Raw genomic sequence first — 22,789 nt, forward strand, 5'->3', positions numbered from 1 at the left:
TCCTTCACCTACTTTTGCCAAATATTTATCTGTTTCAGGTCGTTTCAGTCATTTTTCGGACTTCTCATATTAGGAAGGTATCTTCTTATCTCTTTACTGTTGTCAGGTATGTACGCGCAACAATGTTGCAGCTTTAAAATGCAACAGACTCTACCTTCTTTTGCTAAAAGGATATGTAGCACAAGGCGATTCTGCAGAACCATTGATCTTACCTCAACCATGTCCGTGTCCATTTAGAGTAGGGCACCTGCAAAATCAGTTCACATTTTATCTACAATCATTGATAATTTCCTTATCTTAATGTCATTTAGGATCACACCTACTGATAGAATAAAAGCTCCAAAAATATCTCCGGTACTTTCTCAACTACTTGCTCCTCTTTTAATCCTCAATTTAGGTCTCTCAATCCCTGCTGTGTTGTGAAGATTGTCTACTTGATACATTTTTCCGAAAAAACACTCCTAAATAGCATGTGCCATTCCAACTTGTGGTAACATGTAATACGCATTCTTCCCATAAATATAATATACAACGGTCACAGCGGGTCGTGTCCATTTAACATAAAGTTCCATACATTCTTAAACAAAACCATAAGTCTGCATTCACTCGCTCCTACAAACTTATTGTCAGTTTTTGATTGTGGCCGATATATACAAAGCTTTCCTACATATTGTCAATCTAAAGCTAAGCATTCATGTGTATCAGGCATGTTATGAGCTGATTTATTTTTGTAGTCATCTGAAATTATGTCCTTGTCTATCTTTTCTTTCATTGTTTTTCTTCGGTCATCAACTTGATTAATTATCTCTTTTTCTACTTGAGTGAGAATACATGCAAGATTATTCCTGTGTGCATATGATGTGCCAAATATTAGTGTAGATTCAAAGAATAAGCTGCAACTAATGTCTTAAATCAGTGGTAAGCTGTGATCCCTTCTTGTACTGACAAAAGAATCTGTGTGCACACATAACAGTCACACACATTCATTGTATCCACGTACTCATACAACAAACTATAATAAACATTTGAAGATGTATCTCCCTTTGCATCATCTAAAGGAAGTAATCCCTCATCATTATGAAACTTATTCTGCATATATGGTGTTATTCCCTGCACTGAAGCTCTTGTGATTTTCATATCTTCTTTCACTGAAACACTCATTCCTGCAATCAATAAAATGAACACAATCATACATACTATAATTAAACCAATATACACATATTTACATTTACTACATTTACCCTTTTCTGAGGTCATGACTTCCGTACAATCAGCGAGGAAAAGGAAAAAGAAAATTCAAACGCAAGCAAAAAACTAATCTAGAACAGTTTATGCAAAAAGTCTTTCTGCACTTATTCACAAGGTTCTCTATCCTCTAGAAAGTTCATCAAGTTTTAGCCAAAAAGGTTCTAAAAAATAGTTCAACAATATTTATATTCGTCATTAATAAATCACAGTATGATGATAACTTAATATCACCTCCAGTGTGTATTGTCTCGGATGTTCAGTCGGCAAGAGTTTTTCAAATCTCAATTAAAATGCAATTTCAAATTCCATAATGTTCAACTGAATTCTCATGGTCAAAACAAAAGGCCATTAACCTGTGCTCCCATACATTTACAACAAGATAGATCCATTCAGAAGAAGAGTATTTGCAGCTTGGCACTCTTTTCCTTTTTGTTCTCCTAACAGCACAAATTTCATCTTCATTTCAATTTGATTCCTGAACTGCTTCTGTTATAGTTGTAAGTTTATTAGCAACTAGGTCAGGCTATTGATCTCCTTTTACAGTTCTCTTTTCTGATGCAATGGGACTCACAACATTTGCTGTATTGGCAGGAGTCAGTTGGCTTTGGCTATGCTCTCCTGCATCTATATCTGCATTTTGAATGCTTGGATTTTTGCCATTTCAAACTAGTTCTGCTTCTGCCTGTTTAGTCCTCACAGCTTGGTCAATATGAACCCATTCTTCTTCTGCATTCACTCTTAGAGGATCAGACCCTGTGTCTTTAAGAGGACATGGAACTTTGCGTGTGTGACTTACATGATTCCAGTTTGGAAGACCAACATACTTCACAGCTGATGACTTGATACAGTCCTTTCCACCTTGCTTCTAGGCAAGCCTTCCTTACATTCTTTTTCGTAAGCACCCATTCACCAGCCTTCAAGCTGTGACACTGTTCTTGAGCCATTTGAACTGTTTCTTCTTCAACCTGATAAGATAAAGAGCGAACCACATCAGCCAGACCTTTGCAATAAGCTAGCACTAAATCATCGGTTAAGCTAAAAATGCATTGGCAGGTACTGCTGGTATCCTCATTGCATGCCTCATAAGGATTTCATGCAGCGACAAACCTATCTTCCTGTCAGGGTTGCAATGCATGCTCATCAAGACAAGTGATAATGCATCAGGCCATTTCAACGTTGGGGAAGCACAAACCTTTGCCAATCGAGCTTTCAGTGTTCCATTCATTTGTTCCATCAATCCAGACGCCTCTGGTCTGTAACAGCAGTGTAATTTTTGATCAATGGTCAGGGCTGAACACAATTATGATTTCATTAATAAAATTAATTCCTCTATCTGATTCCAAAGAAGTACGGAAGCCAAACCTAGGTATCAGTTCCCTGAGCAGCAGCTTGGCGACAGCAAGACTGTCAGTCCTGCATGTTGAATAGACTTCTATCCAAAGGGAAAACACACACACAATTATTAGCACATACTTCAATCCATTACAGGCATGCATTTCAACAAAATCAAGTTGCATTCTGTTAAATGGACCTCCCGATCTGCTTATATGGCTCAAATCATCGTCCTCTTTTTGTACACAACCTGCTCTATTCCAACTTCTATGTTCTTCCTCTGTTGCCTCTTCTTGCGATCTCTTAATTTCATCCCAGGTATCAATCCCTGACATTAGGAAGTTTTGATTTGTCTCACCGGTGTCACTTCCATCACCCCCCTCGTTATTGAAGGTGACGCAATGGAGTGGACAAAATCTGGCTATTTGGTCAGCATAGGCATTGCCCATCAAAACATAATCATTCGATCTCTGATGTGCAGTACACTTTAAAACCGCAATTTTCTCAGGTAATTGCAATGCATTTACTAAACTGTGTGTTCTCTCACTATTTCTAATGGGTGATCCTGAAGAGGTCATACATATGTTACTTTGAGCTGTTCAGATACACAACATGCTCTTGTAGGGGAAACCAATTCAGCTACTTGGGCAGAAATGACTCATTGAATTCGCTTTGACTACTCTTGAGATGGTGCAGACTGCATAACCAGCTCTCAAAGTACCTTCATTGTCTCTTAAACAGGAGCCATCAACAAATACAACTTGATATTCTCTTCTAAAGGAATATCCTGAATATCAGGTCTGGTTTGGTGCATAGTTCAGAGACATTGAGGCAATCATGTTCCATTTCAATAATATCATTTGGGTCATCAACATTAACAGGTAACAATGTGGAAGGATTTAAAGCTGAGCACCTTTTGAAAGACACATTGGAAGAACCAAGAATTAATAACCCATAACGGGTAAGACAGGCATTAGTCACGTTTTAGGTTTTGGTTTTGGTCAAAAGGACCTCAACCGAATATCAGACATAAACAGTTAAAGGCTGTCCCATCACAATGCCTTCTCATTGACCAAGACTTACACCAGGGGCCGCCACATTCTTTAACCAGCCGGGCAAAGCTGCAGTCACAGGATCCACTGTGGTGTAAAAGTATGCCATGGCTCTGTTCATTCTTCCATGCAACTGTGTCTAAATAGAAAGAGCACATTCATGACAAAACAGTGGAAACCCTTTTGTAAAAACAGGAATTTCCAAAGCCTGAGCTCTACACAAACTGCCCCTCAACTCAGTGAAAGCTTTCATACACTCCTCAACAAACGGGACTTGGTCAATAATTTCTTTGTGCGTTAACTTCTGCAGAGGTTTAGAAATTACTGAAAAAATTGGGATCCATTGGCGACAGTAGCTCATCATGCCCCAAAACATATTGACATCTCTCTGTGTAACTGGGGGATTCATCTGCATAATAGTCTCAACTCTCTCTTGGGACATTTTCCTTGCACCTTTCTCAATCTGGTGACCCAAATATTTTACTTCCTTCTGGCAATACTCTAATTTGGTAGGGGAAACCTTATGTCCATTTTCTCCCAAATGATTCAACAATACTATGGTGTCTTGTCTGCAAGCTTCACGTGTATTGGATGCAACTATTAAATCATCAATGTATTGTACCAAAGCAGACTTAAGGCCTCAAAGTTCTTTTTTAGGATCTGATTATAAATGGGTGATGATTCTGAGGATCCATGTGGAGTACAACACTAGGAATGCACACGTTTGCCTAATTTGAATGAGAAAAAAAAAACTGACTATCTTCATGTAAGGGACAAATCAATAACAGAAAACCACTCTCCTTCACATGGAATCTGAAATAAAATTACTGCTGGATTTGACACCGGGGAACAAGATGCTTCTGGTTTGCTACTCCTACTACCTGAACTGTTCTTCCTGAAAGGGGCATATTAGGGACTTCTGCAGATCTGACAGTGGAATGGGTCGCCCCAGTGTCAACTAGAAATGAAACATCATGATCCATAACACTTGCATCCACATAAGGACCACACTGATCTATTTCCAATGAGACAGCCAACACACATTCTTCCTCTCCTGAACTTTCACTCAGATATTCTTCACTCACTTCATCATCACTGAAATCCATTAATGGGTATTGTGTGATTAACTGATTTACATTTGCATTGGCTCTTTGGTTTGCCTGTTGCTGTGCCATTGGAGCCTGTGGAATCTGCATTTGGTGTGGGGCTTGAGTTTGCTGTTGGAGAAATTCTACTTCTTGTTCCAGAACTTACATTTGTACTGCTCCTTCCTGAAGGAACACTCATGTTTTAATTTCACGGCCTTTAAACTCTTTGATTTGAAATTGACTGTTATTTGCCATCTGCGCAACACCATCACCTTGCACCAAACTATTTACACTATTAAATGGACACTACCGCTTCCAGTGTCTGATGTTCCCGCATGCATGACAAGGAAGCATTCTCTTCATGTTTTGAACATCAGCCACATTGACATTCTGATCTACTCATATTCCACGACCAGTGTCTCTAAACTGTGGCACCATATTGCTCTGCTGTTGTACTCCCAGCATTTCTCCTGCATTGACCATTCCTTGCAATCACTGCATACCTGCTGCTTGGGCAGATTTAATTTGCTTTACCATCTCCTTCTCCTTTAATCTCTTCTACTTTAATTTCATTTCATCACTAAAGTATTTGGCGCACTGCAGTACTTCATCAATTGGTTTACCCTGCCAGCAAATCAAATGATTCTGAATCATATTGCTAATTTCAAGGGTCGATCCTTGAACAAATCTGAACACTAAATGAATTGTATCTCTCGGTTCAATAATCTCTGTACCACTGTATTATTTGAATGCTTGCAACAATCTTTCATAATAAGCATGAACAGACTCTTTTGACTCCTGAGCTGTCCTGTCAATTCTCTGCCAATCAACATCTTTAGGGGAAACTCTAGATTTAAAAAATTTAATCACCTTATTATAACTTTTCATCACCTCTTCAGACGGAGCACCAGTCACTGAATCTCTTGGGGGCTCACGAGTTGGCCAATCAATACTCCGCTTACATTTGACCCACAAATCTGCTGGAACCACAATTTCAAATAAAGGGCCTCATTACGACTTTGGAGGTCTTTTTGGAAGAGCACTGCGGTGGCGCCAATAGACAGCCATGTTGGCGGTAATCCGACCGCCGTATTAAGAGTCACATTATGAAGATATCCAAATCACAGCCACAAATCCGACACCACCAGGACACAGGAGGGCAGGAATGAGGCGGTTCTACCACGAGCACCACCATGCCGACAACATTCCACCCACCAGATTATGACCCGCAAATCACCACAGTGATTCTTCCATGGTGGAAAACCATTAGCGGTCTGAACCACTGCGCACAGAACCCACTCCTGCCAGAACAGAGCACAACATTGGACAGTTTGAATACCCCACACCTGACCCACATCCACACACCAGGCCCACCTATTCACTGCACTATATAACACACCCCCACACAACCCACAATCCTTTGTGATGAAAACGACCACCACATACACTGATAAGCCACAATCTCATTACTCAGCACTCATACACCATAGGCACATTTACACTTCACACTCACCACACACAACTGCTCGAACAACACTATGCACACATCACAACTACACAAAAACACTACAAACTACCATCACTCACAAACACCCCCACTCCACCAAGCACTTTACACTGCACCCTACACATACAACACCCACCTCCACCTACAACACAACCACTATGTCACGTCAAATGCACCCACACTTCACTGACGATTAGTTGAGGGTCATGGTCAATGAAATCATCAGGGTAGAGCCACAACTCCCAGGAGCACAGGTACAGCAAACCTCCATAGCCAGGGTAATGGAGTTATGGCAGAGAATAGTCGACAGGGTCGACTCAGTGGGCAACCATCCACGCACAAGGGAGGACATCAGGAAGAAGTGGAATGAACTACGGGGAAAGATGTGTTCCATGGCATCGAGGTGCCAAATTGCCGTTGAAAAGACTGGCGGTGGGCCCCCATATCCTCCCCCAGAGCTCACATTGTGGGAGGAGAAGGCCATGGACATCCTGCATCCAGAGGGCCTGTCTGGAATACTCAGAGGACTGGACTCTGGTGAGTAACTACCACTCCCTTGGCACTACTTCGACCTGTCCAGCGTGCATCCTCACCACCAAAACACTCCTCATTACACCCATCTCCCATTACACCTTCCACCTAATCATCTAATGCCCCTTCCCTGCATGCTTCACCACCACTCTGCCCCAATGCCCATACACACCCTGCCAAGTGCACGGATAGCACAGCCAATTACTATCATTCCCACTCCCACAATGCACTAGCCCATATCTACACCAAAACCTGCAATGTACACCTCACATCACATCGCTTGCATGTATAACTATTGCACTAACTACACCAAATTGATGCTTCAACTGAGCACCACTACATGGCAATGACAGTGATGCTAAGGTACAACACAATGCCAAACAATTCCTATGGAGCATGGTACACAGGTCACAATCCGGTCTCCACAAACTGTGTCAGAACAGTTGCACCTATCATTGCCATTGCTGGGAATCAAGTCAAGCCACTACATGCATCAGACAAATGGACAACCAATCACACCTCCACCATTAAACCCCCTCTCACTCCATCCACAGGTACCCCTGCCGTTGCCACAACGGAGAGGATTCTAGAGACAGACAGCCCTCCTTAGGATGAAGGCCCCAGTGAGGACAACGTAACTGGATGTCTGGACAGTGACAACCTACTTTGCCCATCTGAGACCCCTGGTCAGTCTTCCACTCCCTGCCTCACCCTGCCAACATGAAACCCCCCAACCCTGTGGCACCACCATCTCAGCCAACCCTTCGTCCCCAAACCTGTGCCCCAAGGATTGTTCAACTAATTGTGTGCCCCACAGTACAGGGATCTGAGTCACCCCCTCACACCCAATGAAGGTTCTGCTGACACTTGGAGTGGGCGCACCGTGCCAGGGGCACAGGCACATCGGGGCAGTGGGTCTGGGAGGGGACCTGTGGGCCAGAGGATGGGGCACCCAAGGCAGTCATCTGACCAGGAAGCCATCTCCCAAGTCCTGGGAGCATATCATCAATCCCAGGACAGGATGGGCCAGATCATAACCATGTTGGGGGGAAACCAGAGGTTACAGAGGGAATACCACCAGGAGGTCATGCAGCAGTGGCAGGCCCACAATGCCACCATGACCTCCATTGCAGGGGTGCTCAAGGAAATTAACAACACTCTGCATGCTTCCTCCACCCACCAACAGGCCCCTTTCACTAGCCACATCACATCAGAGCCTTCTACATCTGTGGCTGCTAATGGAATGGAGGCTGTGCCAGGGGAACAACAGCCTTAGGTACCCCTCCCTCTGTAGCTGAGGAACCCCCCACAAATGTGGACATCAATCCAGGCATCCTTCTGGAGCAGGTGCCAAGACCAAACCCACTGCCAGGAAGTGACCCTCTCCTAATTACTTTCCCTTGTGTGCCACTGAGACATCTGTTGACTGTTCAATGTCATCACTCCATTTCTCAATGGCATATGGACACTGGACCTCTGCTACCTACAGCTGGGCCAACTACTCTGAGGATACCAGCTACCATGACCCCACTCATCACCTTTTTCCCACTGTATGCACAATTAACACTAAGGTCCATATTTAGACTTTTTTAGCGCCACATTTGCATAATTTTTTTGACGCAAAAGCGGCGCCAATTTACAACATATAATTGTATTTTTTAAGTTTGTTACTACTATCTTGAGGTATAAGTAGTGAAATATAACATGGAACTCTCATAACTTGCTCCTGAACCAGCACATATCAACCTATTGAGCATTGGGAACGTCATATCAATCAGCAGACCTACTCTATCACATGCCTGGTTAGAACCCGAAGAATCCATAGGGGTCTTGGCTGGAACAGTAGTGCTCAGTCTTTCTATTTCTGCATTAGTTCCAAAAAGGAGAATGTACTGCTCATGCTGAATTCTGTCCCTGATTCACAACTTGGGCAGGTGTAGGAAAGTACCCTCTTTTTACAGTGGTGACCCCCATTTTCTGCCTGATGTCAGTGTGCTTGACTGTGTTCACTGGGATCCTGCTAACCAGGACCCAATTGTTTATGCTCTCTCTCCTCTAAATTTTGTCACTGCAGACTGGTAACCCAGTATTTCACCCAAAATTGGCATACTGGTGCCCCCTTATAAGTCCCCAGTATATATATGGTACCTAGGTACCCAGGCCATTGGGGTTCCAGAGGATCCCTATGGGCTGCAGCATTTCTTTTGCCACTATAGGGAGCCCACGCAAAGGCTTCTACAGGACTGCCATTGCAGCCTGTGTGAAAAGGTGCTTGCACCCTTTCACTGCCATTTACACTGCACCAGGTCACTTATAAATCACCCCAATAGCAGGCTCTCCAGCCCAGAGGGCAGGGTGCAGAGTACCTTTGTGTGAGGGCACCCCTGCACTAGCAGAGGTGCCCCCACGACCTCCAGGACCATTTCCCTGGACTTCATGAGTGCGGGGTGCCATTTTACGTGTGTACTGGACAGATGTCACTACCTATGTCAAGCTACATAATGGTAACTCCGAACATAGGCATGTTTGGTATCAAACATGTTGGAATCATACCCCAATGCTTTTGCCAGCATTGGCTGTATGATTCCATGCACTCTGGGGGCTCCTTGGAGCACCCCTAGTATCGCCATTCCAGCCTTCTGAGATTTTCCAGGCAGCCCCAGCTGCGGCCACCTCTCATATAGGTTTCTGCCCTCCTGTTGCTTGAGCAGCTCAAGCCCAGGAAGGCAGAACAAAGGATTTCCTTTGGGAGAGGGGTGTTACACCCTCTCCCTTTGGAAAACGGTGTTACAGGCTTGGGAGGGGCAGCCTCCCCAAACCACTGGAAATGCTTTGAAGGGCACAGATGGTGCCCTCCTTACATAATCCAGTCTACACCGGTTCAGGGACCCCCAGTCCCTGCTCTGACGTGAAGCTGGACAAAGGAAAGGGAAGTGACCACTCCCCTATCTATCACGACTCCAGGGGTGGTGCTCAGAGCTCCTCCAGAGGGTCCCTGAGTTTTTCCATCTTGGATTCCAAGTTGGCAGGGAACTCTGGGAGCATCTGAGGGGCCAGTGCCAGCACGTGACGTCAGAGCCTGCCTCTGATAGGTGCTTACCTGTGTAGCTGACCAATCTCCAGATTTGGATTGCAAGACTCCAGCAGGAATCCTCTGCATCCTTTACTTCACCTTCTTACTGAAGAAACTGCATCTGGATCCTCCAAGATCTCTACAAACTACAACAAAGAAGTAAAGACAACTTCTGCAACATTGTATCTTCAGCTCCTGCCAGCAACTTCAAATATTTCCTGGTCGTGCATCCTCAGCGGACATCCTGTCTTTAGCCTGCACAAGAAGAATGAAGGAATCTCCCTTGGAGTGAAGGAGTCACTCCCCTGCTTCAGTAGGCACCTCTCTGCAACAACAACTTGTAGCATATTTCCCCTCTACTGACAAGCTGCGTGGATCCTGCCTCACAGGTGGTGGACTGAAGTGGTTCAGATTGTCCTGACATCCTACTGTCCAACTTTGGTGGAGGTAAGAGCTTGCCACCCCACTCAAAACAGTACTCCTGTATACAGCGTGTTTTGCAGTTTCCCAGGCTTGTTGGCATCCTTCCACAAAGTTCTTCATGCACTGTGCAGCTGCAGCCCCCAGCACTCTATCCTGTGATGCACTGCTTCCTCTGTGGTTATCCGGTGGTGTGGGATCCCTTTGTTATAGTGCTACATTGGCCTCCTTTTGCACCTTCTTTGTCCCTGTGCTGTGGGTCTTCTGTGTGTGCTGTCTGGTCTTCTGAGGGCTCTCTGAGTTGCTGAGAGCCCCCTCTGATTCTCCCTCCTGGGTAGAGTCCATCAGGTCCTTCCTGGTCCCCGGTGGTGCTATTTTCTGCTAACTGCGATCTTTGCATGTGCCAAGGCTTGTTGGCAGAATCCAGTGACACAAACCAGACTGCAATCATCCATCCGGCTTGGGACATCATCTGCACCAACCAGGAACCCGCATCCGTCTTCTTGGGTGCAGGACTGACTGTTGTTCTTCACCGGTGGTTCTTCTTTTGTACCTTCATCTGGGTTAGCAGGGGCTCCTCTTCTCCCTGGACTCTTCTGTGCTTCTTGGAACTGGTCCTCTTCTTCCACAGGTCTTCAGGTACAGGAATCCACTGTTGGTGTCTGGAAGTCTCTTCTGGTTCTTGCAACATCTTCTTTCTCGTGTTCTTGAGTGTTCTAGGAAAGTTAGTGTGAATTACTCCTGCTATCCTGGGCTCTGGGGTGGGTTCTATTACTTACCTATGGTGTTCTGTAATACTCCCCACACCCTTCTACACATTACACTTGCATAGGTGGGAAACCAACTTTTGCATTCCACTTTCTTAGTATATGGTTTGTGTTTCCCCTAGGCCCATTTCTAACTGTTGTGATTTTCACTATTTACACTGTTTTCTAACTGTTTTGTATAGCTATTTCTGCATACTAGTGTATATAATTTGTGTATTACTTACCTACTAAGGGAGTATAGTCTCTATAGTGTTTTTGGGCATTTGTGTCACCAAAATAAAGTACTTTTATTTTTGTAACACTGAGGGGCTCATTATGAACACGGCGGGAAACTCCGCCGTGTTCATGCTGGTGGTCTTTTCATAAACCTCCAGCCCCCTTGAGGCCCCGCCGGCCGAATTACAAACATTCTGCTGGACCGACAGGTGGAAACAGTGTTTCCACCCACTGGCCCAGCAGAATGCATGGCCGGGACATTGCCGACGGCTCCACTGCTCGTCAATGCCTCAGTGCGGCGGGTGCAGCAGCACCCGTTGCGCAGATCACTGCCCGTAAATTGGGCAGTGACCTGCACGATGGGACACTGCACGGGGGCCCCTGCACTGCCAATGCCAAGTGCATGGGCACTGCAGGGGCCCCAGAGGTGCCCCAGAGCACCCCTTCTGCCCTTCTGCCAGCCTATGACCGGTGGGGAACCCTCCAGGGAAAGACTCGGGGAAACAGGGTTCATTATCCGGAGTGCAGGGCTGCTTGCAGCGCTGCCCTGTCGGATAATGATATCCGCCATTGTCAGGCTGCCTGTTGGCAGTAGCCTGGTGGCAGTGGAGGGCCACCACAGGTGGCCCTCCCTGTGTTCACAATATGGCGGTTCAGACCACCATGCAGGTGGCGGTCTTTTCAGCCGCCGCCAGCATGGCGGTCTGAGCTGCCGGGTTCATAATGAGCCCCTGAGTATTTTCTTTCATGTGTGTGAGTACTGTGTGACTACAGTGGTATTGCATGAGCTTTGCATGTCTCCTAGATAAGCTTTGGCTGCTCAGCTACAGTTACCCCTAGAGAGCCTGGCTTCTAGACTCTGCCTCAATTTCACTAATAAGGGATAACTGGACCTGGTATAAGGTGTAAGTACCCTAGGTACCCACTACAAACCAGGCCAGCCTCCTACAGCAGGTGTCTTTACATTAGGCGTAGAGTGAAAATGAGTAATTCCTGGATTCTGAATTGACAGTGGCATAACTGGAACTGTGACATTCTGGGTTGTATTAACAATTGGAACGGTCGGATAAACCGCCTGGCACCTGTGTGACAGTAGTAGTAGGTACATTTGGAACTATTTGAACCTGGTTTTGCGCAACTAGTGCTGTGGCTATACTTGGGGCTACATTCTGATTTACTGATTCAACCACATTACAGTATATGACGGGGACAATGTTCTGCAAAAGTTGAGTTATAAATTCATAATATGAATCACTTTCGGTGGCTGTTACTCTTTTGTGTTCATCTAGCTTCTGCTATAGATCTTCTGCAGGCTTCTCTTTGGTTTTAGATCTAACAACTTTCTGTGTTATCGCTGGGGATAATTTCACTCCATGTAATGTGTCTGTTCTCCAAATTCTCTGTTCCTCATCCCATCTAGCTTCTGCCAATGTCTTTTCTGCTTTACTCATTCTCCCATCAAATTTCGGAGTCTTTTTCTGCCTCACAACAAATTCCCAAATGGCAAGTACTTCAAATTGTGCAGGTCTAGAAGGGGGTTTTGATTCATACAACACCCTCCTCAGATTCTCTCATACCCTTAAATTGAAAGTTCTGTAACAGAGAAAAGCTAAGTTACCTTTCTTCTCAGTTATTTTGCACCACTATTTTACCCAAAGACTAGCTGAAACTCCTCATTCCTCCATTACTTCAAATGCCGGTGTACCCTCAGGTGGAGTAGGCTCACCCTCTCTAACTGAAATAAAAACATTTTTCAACACACTCCCTAAAACTTTGAAAAACTTAATTTTAAAACAAATTTACTTCACAAACAAAAATTCTACAATACTAGGTACTTTTAAACCCCACAATCCTCTTCATGAGCAGTTCTCAACCTATAGCAGTGCAGTCTTATGCAGCAATCCGTGTGCTGCTTTTCTCACTAAACAACCAATCCCTGTATGGACCAAATGATGTCACACTCCCTTCGCTTTACAGCTGCGACTCACTTCAGAGCCGTCTCATCCACCTCTCATGTATACACCCTACATGCAAATATTGCAAGCACAAAAACCAAACCTGTCTGCTCACTATGGGTAGAACTCACACGCTATGACAGCTGTACGGTTACACTTCTGACTGTGACTTTCACACATACGCAAGTAAGATTTCACTCTGGTTGATACAGATTCTCCCTGTGCACTCAGGATTTATCTAATACCAACCAACAACTCACACAATCAAGGAACCTACCGGTATTGTCGACAGCACTCAATCAACCAACACCTGAAGGCAGACAATAAAATAACCAAGTGTCTCCCTACACTTTTGCAGTACTCCAGAGTCCTCAGTGAGGAGTGTGGTAATCAGATTATTTTAACACAGATCAATAACATGTGAAACATAAACAAATTCCAACACCACTACTAATTTGACCACAAAAACAAAACTCCAGACCGAATAGACAACTTCTTCCACTGGAAAATCAAAGACATATATGTCAGCCTCAGATCCCAAGACCTTCCGAGCCCTCCAACAACACCCCGGCTTCGACCCACCGAACCATCACAGATCCTGCACCACTGGACCACCCTCACCACAGACGAGACCTGCAACATCATGAGCAGCATCCACTCCGGAGACAAGGGTCTGTGCCACATTTTCAACAAAGCCAACACCTCCATCGCATCCGAGCTCAGCCACGCCCTCAACTGTTCCATAGAGTCAGCCACCTTGCCAAAGGACTGGAAGCATGCTGAGATCTGCCCGCTCCTGAAGAAACCCACGGTCTACTCCCTGGACCACAAAAATTACCGCCCCATCTCTCTGCTGCCTTTCCCAGCCAAAGTAAACGAAATAGCCATCAACACTCAGCTCTGCAAGCACATCAAGGACAACAACATCCTAGACATCTCCCAGTCAGGTTTCAAGAACAACCACAGCAAGGCGACACCCGCCTCGATGACACAGATGACAGCCGCTAGCTCCACGGCCATACAGCAGCCCTCATCCTTCTGGACCTATCAGCCACCTTTGATGCGGTCTCGCACCTCACCCTCTGCCCCAGACTTCATGCAGCTGGCATCCATGGAAAGGCCCTACAATGGATACGCTACTTCCTGTCTGGCAGAACACCGAAAGTCAGACTCCTGTCTTATTTGTCAGAACCTATGGAGATCAGCTGCGGACTTCCACAGGCTCCCTCCTTGAGCCCCACACTTTTCAATATCTACATGGTCCCACTCGTATCCATCATCAGGATCCATGGCCTGAACATCATCTCCTACGTGATGATACCCAGATAATCATCTCACTGACTGAAAACCCCACAACTGTCAAGAAGAATTTACACAATAGGATGGAAGCCCTCACCACCTGGATGAAGGACAGCTGCCTCAGCTCAATTTTGACAAGACCAAGATTCTCATCCTGGGACCCTCCACATCAGCCTGGGAAGACTCCTGGGGGCTATCCACCCTGGGCACCCCCACACCCTGACAAACCACGCACGCAACCTCGGCTTCATCCTGGACTCATTGCTCACCACGACTTGCCAAGTCAACTCATTTGCATCCTCCTGCATACACTCTGACTTCTCTGGAAGATGTACAAATGGATCCCAAAGGACCTCCACAGAACCATAACCCATGTCCTGGTTACCATCAGACTCAACTATAGCAACGCCCTCTATGACGGCAATACCCAGAAGAACATGAAGAAACTACAGCACATCCAAAATGTCTCTGCCAGACTCATCCTGGACATTCCCTGCTGCGACCACATCTCCAAACACCTAAGAGAACTCCACTGGCTTCCTAGCAAGAACAGAACTAACTTCAAGCTCCTCGTCCACGCATACAAGGCCCTCCACAACCTAGGACCTGCCTACCTCAAACACTGCATCACCTTCTACTCTCCCACCAGACATCTCTGCTCTGCTCAACAAGCACTAGCTGTCATACCCCGCATAGGAAAGACTTCAGCAGGTGAAAGAATCTTCGCTTACCTTGTTGCTGTACCTCAGGCAGTAACCATTGCTACCCCAATTCAGGAAGGACCTTAAAAACTGGCTCTTCAACTGAAGCTCAGAGGACAAACCCCTCAGCTCCTTGAGGCCCTTACGGGTGACTAGTTGTGCTCTATAAACCTGATTTGATTTGAATAAAGTTTCAAAGCTTTATTACAACCACAAAGTCAATGTAACTTAAATGGTGCACAAAACTAAGTTATAAACATAAATGAAAACCAAAGGCTGACCAAAATGTCTAAAGCGATTAAACCTAATAAACATCAATGCTAATAAACACTCCAAGAGAACACCACAAATTAAAAGAACTATAATATGCATATCAAAATCAGATTTCAAAGCACATGATCGTAACATCAGTAAATCATTAAAATTTTATTAATAACAATCAATTTTCGGTGCTCGGCCATCCTTATCTCTTAACTTGCATGTTTGGGGACTGGTTAACACATGTGGATGAAACAAAAGAAGAGACAAATATAATTTGGAAAAATTATCTAACTAGGGTAACTCACTATACAAATACACTGGTGTAGTCATCTAAGTTGAAAAAGAAACAAGAAACCACATTATTATAGATTATACCTCTCCTCATGAGACAGCAGACAAGAAAGATTCATCAGTTTAGAGCGTTAACAGCCTCTCAGCATCCGGGGCAGTGCAGAACATGAGCTGCACACAGGGCAGGTCAGCAGTTCAGAATTTATTGTGCATATTAGTATTGAACAGCATAAGTAAATTAAGTAATAGGAAGGGTGACTTTCAATTCTTCAGCAGACATCAAAGGGTCATAGGGATTAAGGAGAGGAGAGAGCAGCATCACAACAAGGGTCATCAGCAAGCTTCGATGCTCTAAAAGTTTCAAAAGACTCTCCCAAACTAGAAATGTCCACCTGTTTCTGATTGGTTGACTGTGTAGGCTCACCTGGCACATATTAATCAATATCCAGTATAAATCATTAACACCATCAAGTTTGCTACTATTCTGGATTTTCTCAGGGAAGATGCAAAGACTTCATGATGAATTCATACATTTCCATCAAAATATAACACTGATTTGTCGATTGAAACTTTACGATTCTTTTCCACAGTGCACACGATGATTCTAACAGTTCTCATGCAACATTAATAAGGCTTCCTGTCTTGTTCGACAGCTGCAACAAATACTGTTATATTTGCTATAAGCTGAAATACAAGGACATTCACCAACACATCAGCAAACTAGGAATTAATTCAGGTCAAAGGAAACAGAATGTATTAGTACTTTTCCTCTACCGCTGCAAAAATGAATCTTCAGGCCTAGTCTAGCTACAGAAACCTAATGCAATTAATGCACACCTTACAATTTGAATCAAATATGCAAAGCAAATTATTTAATTGCAATCATTATATATGACATTAGAAACAGTTTAAACATGCATCTATTTCTCTGCACATATGTAACTCAAGTTAATAAATATATCTAATTAATAGAAGTACGAATAATTCATAATCATTTAATACTCATAATTTACTTTAATTTCTACTGTTTCCTAGGAAAATACTTTTAATATTAATTCATGTAAGTAGTTCACTCAAATATAAATGGACAATATTTCTCATCGCAAAACATGAAATCCAAATGCGAATGGAGATCATAATGTCTGCCATATTTCAAACCTTCACGTTTTTACATTTCGTGTTACTTTCTCTGTTGGGCTTTTAAATTAAGGTTTATAAATCACCATATGCTAACTTCAATGCCACTAACGTATTAGTAAAATTTTATCTCTATCACTTCCAATATAAAAGTGAAAACGTATTAGTTATTACTAACGAATGAGAGTGTCATTAAACCAAAAACATTCATTGCTTTCACTGTGTTAAAAGCATGCTCTGAAGCTTATGTAACCCTTTGCAACTTGAATCACAAACTTGTTGGGCTGGCAAATTCCTGCGGTTGAGTGTTTCTTTTATAACCCTTCTTTGAATTATAAGATGCCACGAAACGTTGTCCTAAACAATGGAACCAGTATTAACTATATCATTTTCCACCTATAAACCTGCTTTGGAATGTGCTGACCGGAATAGAAAATTAATATACTTTGTATGAATGAATGATCATTGTGAAAGTGATGGGAAAGGACATTAGAAATTAAATCTACAAATGCAATGTTGTTCTTGCAGAAGCAAAGTGCGTATCGGAAAAGAGGGACATGTATCTAACCCCTTCCGTTTGCCAAGACACTCTGTGGATCTGTAACCTCTCAAGAAAATACTTACAAATGTTAATAATTGTAACGATCAATGATATCCAAGGGAAAGAGAGCTGATTGCCATAGAGATGATGAGATGCCATAGAGAAGAGTGGTGAGAGAAACTGATGATCTGAAAAGTAGCCGAGGCCCATTACCAACTATCACTTTCTCCGTATAAGCTGCCTGGCTCTTGAGTTATTTGAATATGAAATATTTATTCCGTTGCAGAGTAGACTTAAGCATTGTACAGAGACAGAGAGGATTCGATAAAGTATTGCAGAGTGGAATGATAGCAGTAATCACTTGGAACTGATAGCTGTGGGAAACTGTGTTAGAATAGGAAAGTGAATACTGTTTAACCCATTTGCAAAATATTCCTATACTGAATCAGCAATTAGAATTGGCTTCTACCAGGATTCTTTCATCTATAAAGCAGAGATGAGCAGCGTAGGGACAGATTCAGGCACACTTTACGTGTGTTTCCGTATATCTTTATTGATTATTAAATTAAAGATTATTACTAATTGATTGCTAAAAAATATATTTAAACACTATAAAACTTTTTATTGCCTTAAAAAATACAAGCAATAATTACATTTGAAGCTTATAAGTATTTTCGTTGTAGATTTTAAATACCGAACAGCCACCTCAAAGAAAAAGCCATACAAAGGGTCCAGGAAAAGATGAGTAAGTGGTAGAAGGGAAAATAGTTGTTCAACTATGATTGAGATGGTGCTCTTTTAACGAGTGCACCCATAATTGGCATATCTTCAGACAAAGCACAGGCCCTATTGTAATAGGTCTGATAAGTCCATTGAACTGCATGTAATCAGGAATCGACAGAAGGTGGACAAAAGAGTAGTCCAGTGGTATTAGTCGTGATTAGATTTGAGATGACGGGAGATGGGCAGGAGGGGCTGTGGAGGATGGGATAGGATTGAAAAAGGCAGAGGTCTAGCCCTAAGACCTCACTATACCTTCCAAGCTCAAACCGGGAGGACACCTGGCTGGAACCCTCGTAAGTGGAGGTTAAGTGGGTCAGGGACAAGGGTAAGACTAGGCACCAGGAATTGGTGGATCAGATGACTGGGCTTACTGTCCAATCTTCTCAGTGTAAAGGAGTCAATAAGTGGGAAGGGCAAGGTTGAATGGAAACACACCTACACAAGATGGATGCCAGCTGCCATAGTATACTTGAATTCTGTATTTCAGATAAACAACGTGTGATGCACTTAAAAAACACACCAAATGCACGAAAACCCCAATAGAACAAGACCCTACAAAATGAAATCCATTTAAATAAAACAAGTTCTGTGTTGGTTATAAGGAGGGCACTAAAGGGGAAAAACTAGGAACTATCATGATCTAGTAATCTCCAGGGGCACCTGTTGCTGATTACTTAGGGGTTCCATGCTGGAGTCACTTTAAATGGCACTTCAACCTCGCATGCCAAGATGTTTTGAACCCATCAGTCTCCACTGTGAAGTGGTAGCCGTGGGATCAGGACATGGAGCCGGGATTAGAGTGTCGGAGTCAGTAGGCAGAAATGGGTGGGGAAATGCAACTCCTGACCAATGGAAAGGGTGTAGAAAGAAGTGCAAGATAGGATTCATAGAAGTTGAGTCAGCTTCTTACATACTCCCTGAAGATGGACGCCGGCCCCCTTGGGAGCCCATCAGTCCGCAATTCAGATAAACCACAGTGACCTACAAGAGAATTACACTGACAAAAAAGAACAACGCATACAAGCAGCGACTTCAGTGAAATAAAAAAACAAGTTCTCTGTTCTTTCAGACGCAGGTGCTGGAGGGGAATAATCAGTGCTACCGGGATATATTTGCCTCAAATGGGACCATTTGCCTATGTCTCAGGGTCACCAGTTTAACGCAGCACACAGGACGTAGCAATGCCACCAAGAGCATGCTACCAAGTAACTGGGGCAAACTCAGTGATACTTTTGAGTCTTAAGAAACACAGGAGGGCACTTTACAAATCTATATGTGCTTTGGAAGGACTTGAGCACAGCATGGATTGTTTCCACAAAGACGCAAGGAAGGGGTTCACAGAGCAGAAAAAATGGACAAAGTCATGTAAGTACACTTCTATAAACTCATAATCCTAAAATCCCGATTTAAAAAGTTTCCTTTCATGAAAGTGAATACATTCTAGCTCTCTTTTTAAATGCAGCCACTCCTGACTTGGACAGAGCCACTATTTCTTATAAAAGGAGAATTTTCTCCAGCCATCCTGTCTCAAAACAAAAGCCGATATTGCACAGACCACAATCACATTACTCGTCAGGCTCTGCAAGTGGGCGGAACATTCAGCCTAACCTCATCTTTGGTAACAGCATTATCCAGACGGCACTGAGAGCTTCATGACCCATGTTGGCAATAACAAAAGTGCTTCTTGCACTTACTTGATTTTATTGGGCTGTGAGCTGAGTAGTAATATCGACCTAGTGTAATTGTTCCATTAGAAGCTCACTGCTAATTTTATTACCAAGAAAAGACACAAAACTTATGCAAGTTTATAATTGCCATTAATGTCTACTAAGTCTGGATGGGAACTGGGAACAGTTTTTATTTTCCGTTGGTGGGTTGCCTCAGGGTAAATCCTCAATGTGTTAAGTGTAAATTAAACATTTGATCTAATTCAATGCAGAAAAGCAGCCTTGTTTGAATGGTCTTCATCCCAGAATTATGGGATGCATAAAACTGTTGGTGCCAGCATTTTCAGAGGAACATTGTCCTTTTAACCTTGGCGTTCTAAAGCAAAATGGTTGTAATAATGTTGTACTGAGGGACGATGTTTATTTTCTCTTGTACCTGTGAGTGTTTTCCAGTTCTGTAGTCTCCCTAGTGAGAGATATCCCTAGCTGTCTTTCAAAGACCGCATTGTAGCCAATGCTTTAACAAAAACTGGGAATGAGCTTTGGATCTGTTCCTGATTGGATGCTTTCTCACCTATTTCAGTTCTCCGCCCCTGATTTGATGGCTTTCTTTATTATTCTTGTTTTTCTGCCCCCAAAGGAGCATTTAGACGACACCATCCTTTTTGGTTTGGAGAGTGTATCCTTCCACTGCTGAAGTAATAATTTTCTTTCTGCTTTCATCAGTGGCATTTGAGCTTCAGCATTTAATGGGAGAGCCTGTCTTTCTCTGTCCTCACTCTCCCTGGAAATCTAGCTCTCTCTCCCTCTTATTTGTGCTTTCTCTCTTCCCCTGGTTCTGTTTCCCCACCTTTCCAGCCATTCTTGATTCTTCTGCTCTCCCCACTGCTTTCAGAATACTTTCCCCACCCTGGTCACTAATCGTTGTTTCCCCTACTCTTTGTCCACTGCCTGCCACTATTAGCTTTGCTGATTTTTGTAAAATTGTACTGATATTGCAAAACCAATAGTGGTTCTCCATCTTGAACATTTGTGATTGTTCTTTGACGGCACAGAATAACAGTGATCGTGGAGGTATGTAATTCCAAGATGGCTGGCTGTAGTTGCTGGATTTGCTACTGCATGGAAAGCAATTGTTGCAGCATTGTCAAAGCTAACAGCGAAGGTCATCTTTGAACGAGGAGGAAATAATGTTCCACCATCTTGCAGGTTAATATTTATACTTCCAAGATGGCTGCCATATTGCTTTCATGTGCAACGTGTGCAAAGATCATCAATACAGAGCAGTGAGCTAAAAAGACCACCGCACCTCCCCTTTGCCCCAATATGTCATACTGTCGTGCTCCCAACCATGACGATGATTTGTAATAGTAAGGAACGTTGCAATCTTCACATACATGTGCTTCATAAATTTTGGATGAGTAAATTCAGTGAAAATGTCCCTTTGTAACGCATATAATAACTCGACTTTCAAAGTAACTCCAATCTAGATCGCCATGATAAGCCCCCTTTACTCAGCCGAAATTTATGAAGCAGATGTATGTGAAGATTGCATCGTTCCTTACTATTACAAATCATTGTTGCCCTGAGGAAGTTCACTTGTGGTGAACAAAACGCATTGGGTGCTTTTTGTTGTAAGATGAAAATAAAGGCTGTGTTGGAAGAGACCTGCTTGGATGATTCAACTTTTTTGAAATTGTTGTTGGTGCTCCTCCAATTGTATTACATGTGCAACATGTCTAGAATCTTGGAAGCATGTGAAACACCAGTCGAGAAGAGGTCCCGGGGGGGATCACCGAAGGAAGTGGTATCCCCCCCGGGAGGTTTGGGGAAGTGGATTAGCCCACGGGCGCCGTTGGGCGCCTTTTGGGCTATGGGGCGGCAGGTATTTAAACCTGCCATTTTAAGTGTCGCCACCATTTTGTTGGTGGCGACATGTTAGGGAGTAGGGAATTGTTTCCACTGGCGTTCGGTAGTGGAATATATAAAAAAAAAAAAAAGAGGGAAGAAGTCAAAAGACATTTATTTGCCTTTTGATTCATTAGCCTTTGTAGGGACTGTATAATTAGCTTGCGACTATTGTTTGGACACGCTCGTGCTTGCTTGGGGAGCGACGATCTGTTCGGTCCGGTGTCGGTGAGGATGGCTGACGCGAAAGTGCAGGAGGTGTTGCGGCTGTTGAGGGAGGCGGGTCGCCTCGACCTACTTCAAGGGGGAGTAGGCGGCCCGTCGCGTCCTCTGCGACGGGCTTCGGGTGGAGTGGCGGCGGCAGAATTGGCCTGCTCCATGTTGCGCTGAGGGGCCAGGAAGCAGGCGGTGAGTAGGCGGGGAGGTCCAGAGGCCGGGCGGGTGGGGAGGTGCCGAAAGGCCGAGGGAGGGCTTTGGAGCCCAACAGGGCGTTTCCCCTTGGGTCTCCGAGAGGTGCGCGGTGCGCGCCCGCACCTTTATGGGGGGCGCGGCCTCGGCAACAGCGGGAAGACGGTGCGGCCGGGCCCCCACAGCGGGGGCCGGCTCGCTTGCTGGCTGCGGCGGGAAGGGGTAGAGTGGTCGCGCCGCGCGGCCGCATGTTGGCGGCCACTCTCTCAGACTCTATAACTGCACCGGATGGTGGGAAGGAGATGGGGGGCGAGGCCCCCTGGAGGGGCCCCACCTCTTGGGACGTTTCGTCGGGGTTGTGCCAGTTCAGGAGGCCGAGACGGCGGGGGGCCCCCCAGGTGAGTTCAGGGCACCAGAAGGTAAGGCAGGTAGTTTGGAGGGGGCAGGAGGGGCGAAGGGGCCAGAGAGTTGGGAATGGAGCGACAAGGAGGGTGGTTAGGAGGAGGATGGGGGGTGGAGGAAGATGGCATTACACTTCGAGTGCTTCCGCCTCGTCGTACTTATGCTAGATCAGGCGCTGAGGTTAGTTCTTCCATGGGGGGGG

The sequence above is a fragment of the Pleurodeles waltl genome, chromosome 4_1, assembly GCF_031143425.1.
Source record: "Pleurodeles waltl isolate 20211129_DDA chromosome 4_1, aPleWal1.hap1.20221129, whole genome shotgun sequence".
Taxonomy (NCBI): Eukaryota; Metazoa; Chordata; class Amphibia; order Caudata; family Salamandridae; genus Pleurodeles; species Pleurodeles waltl.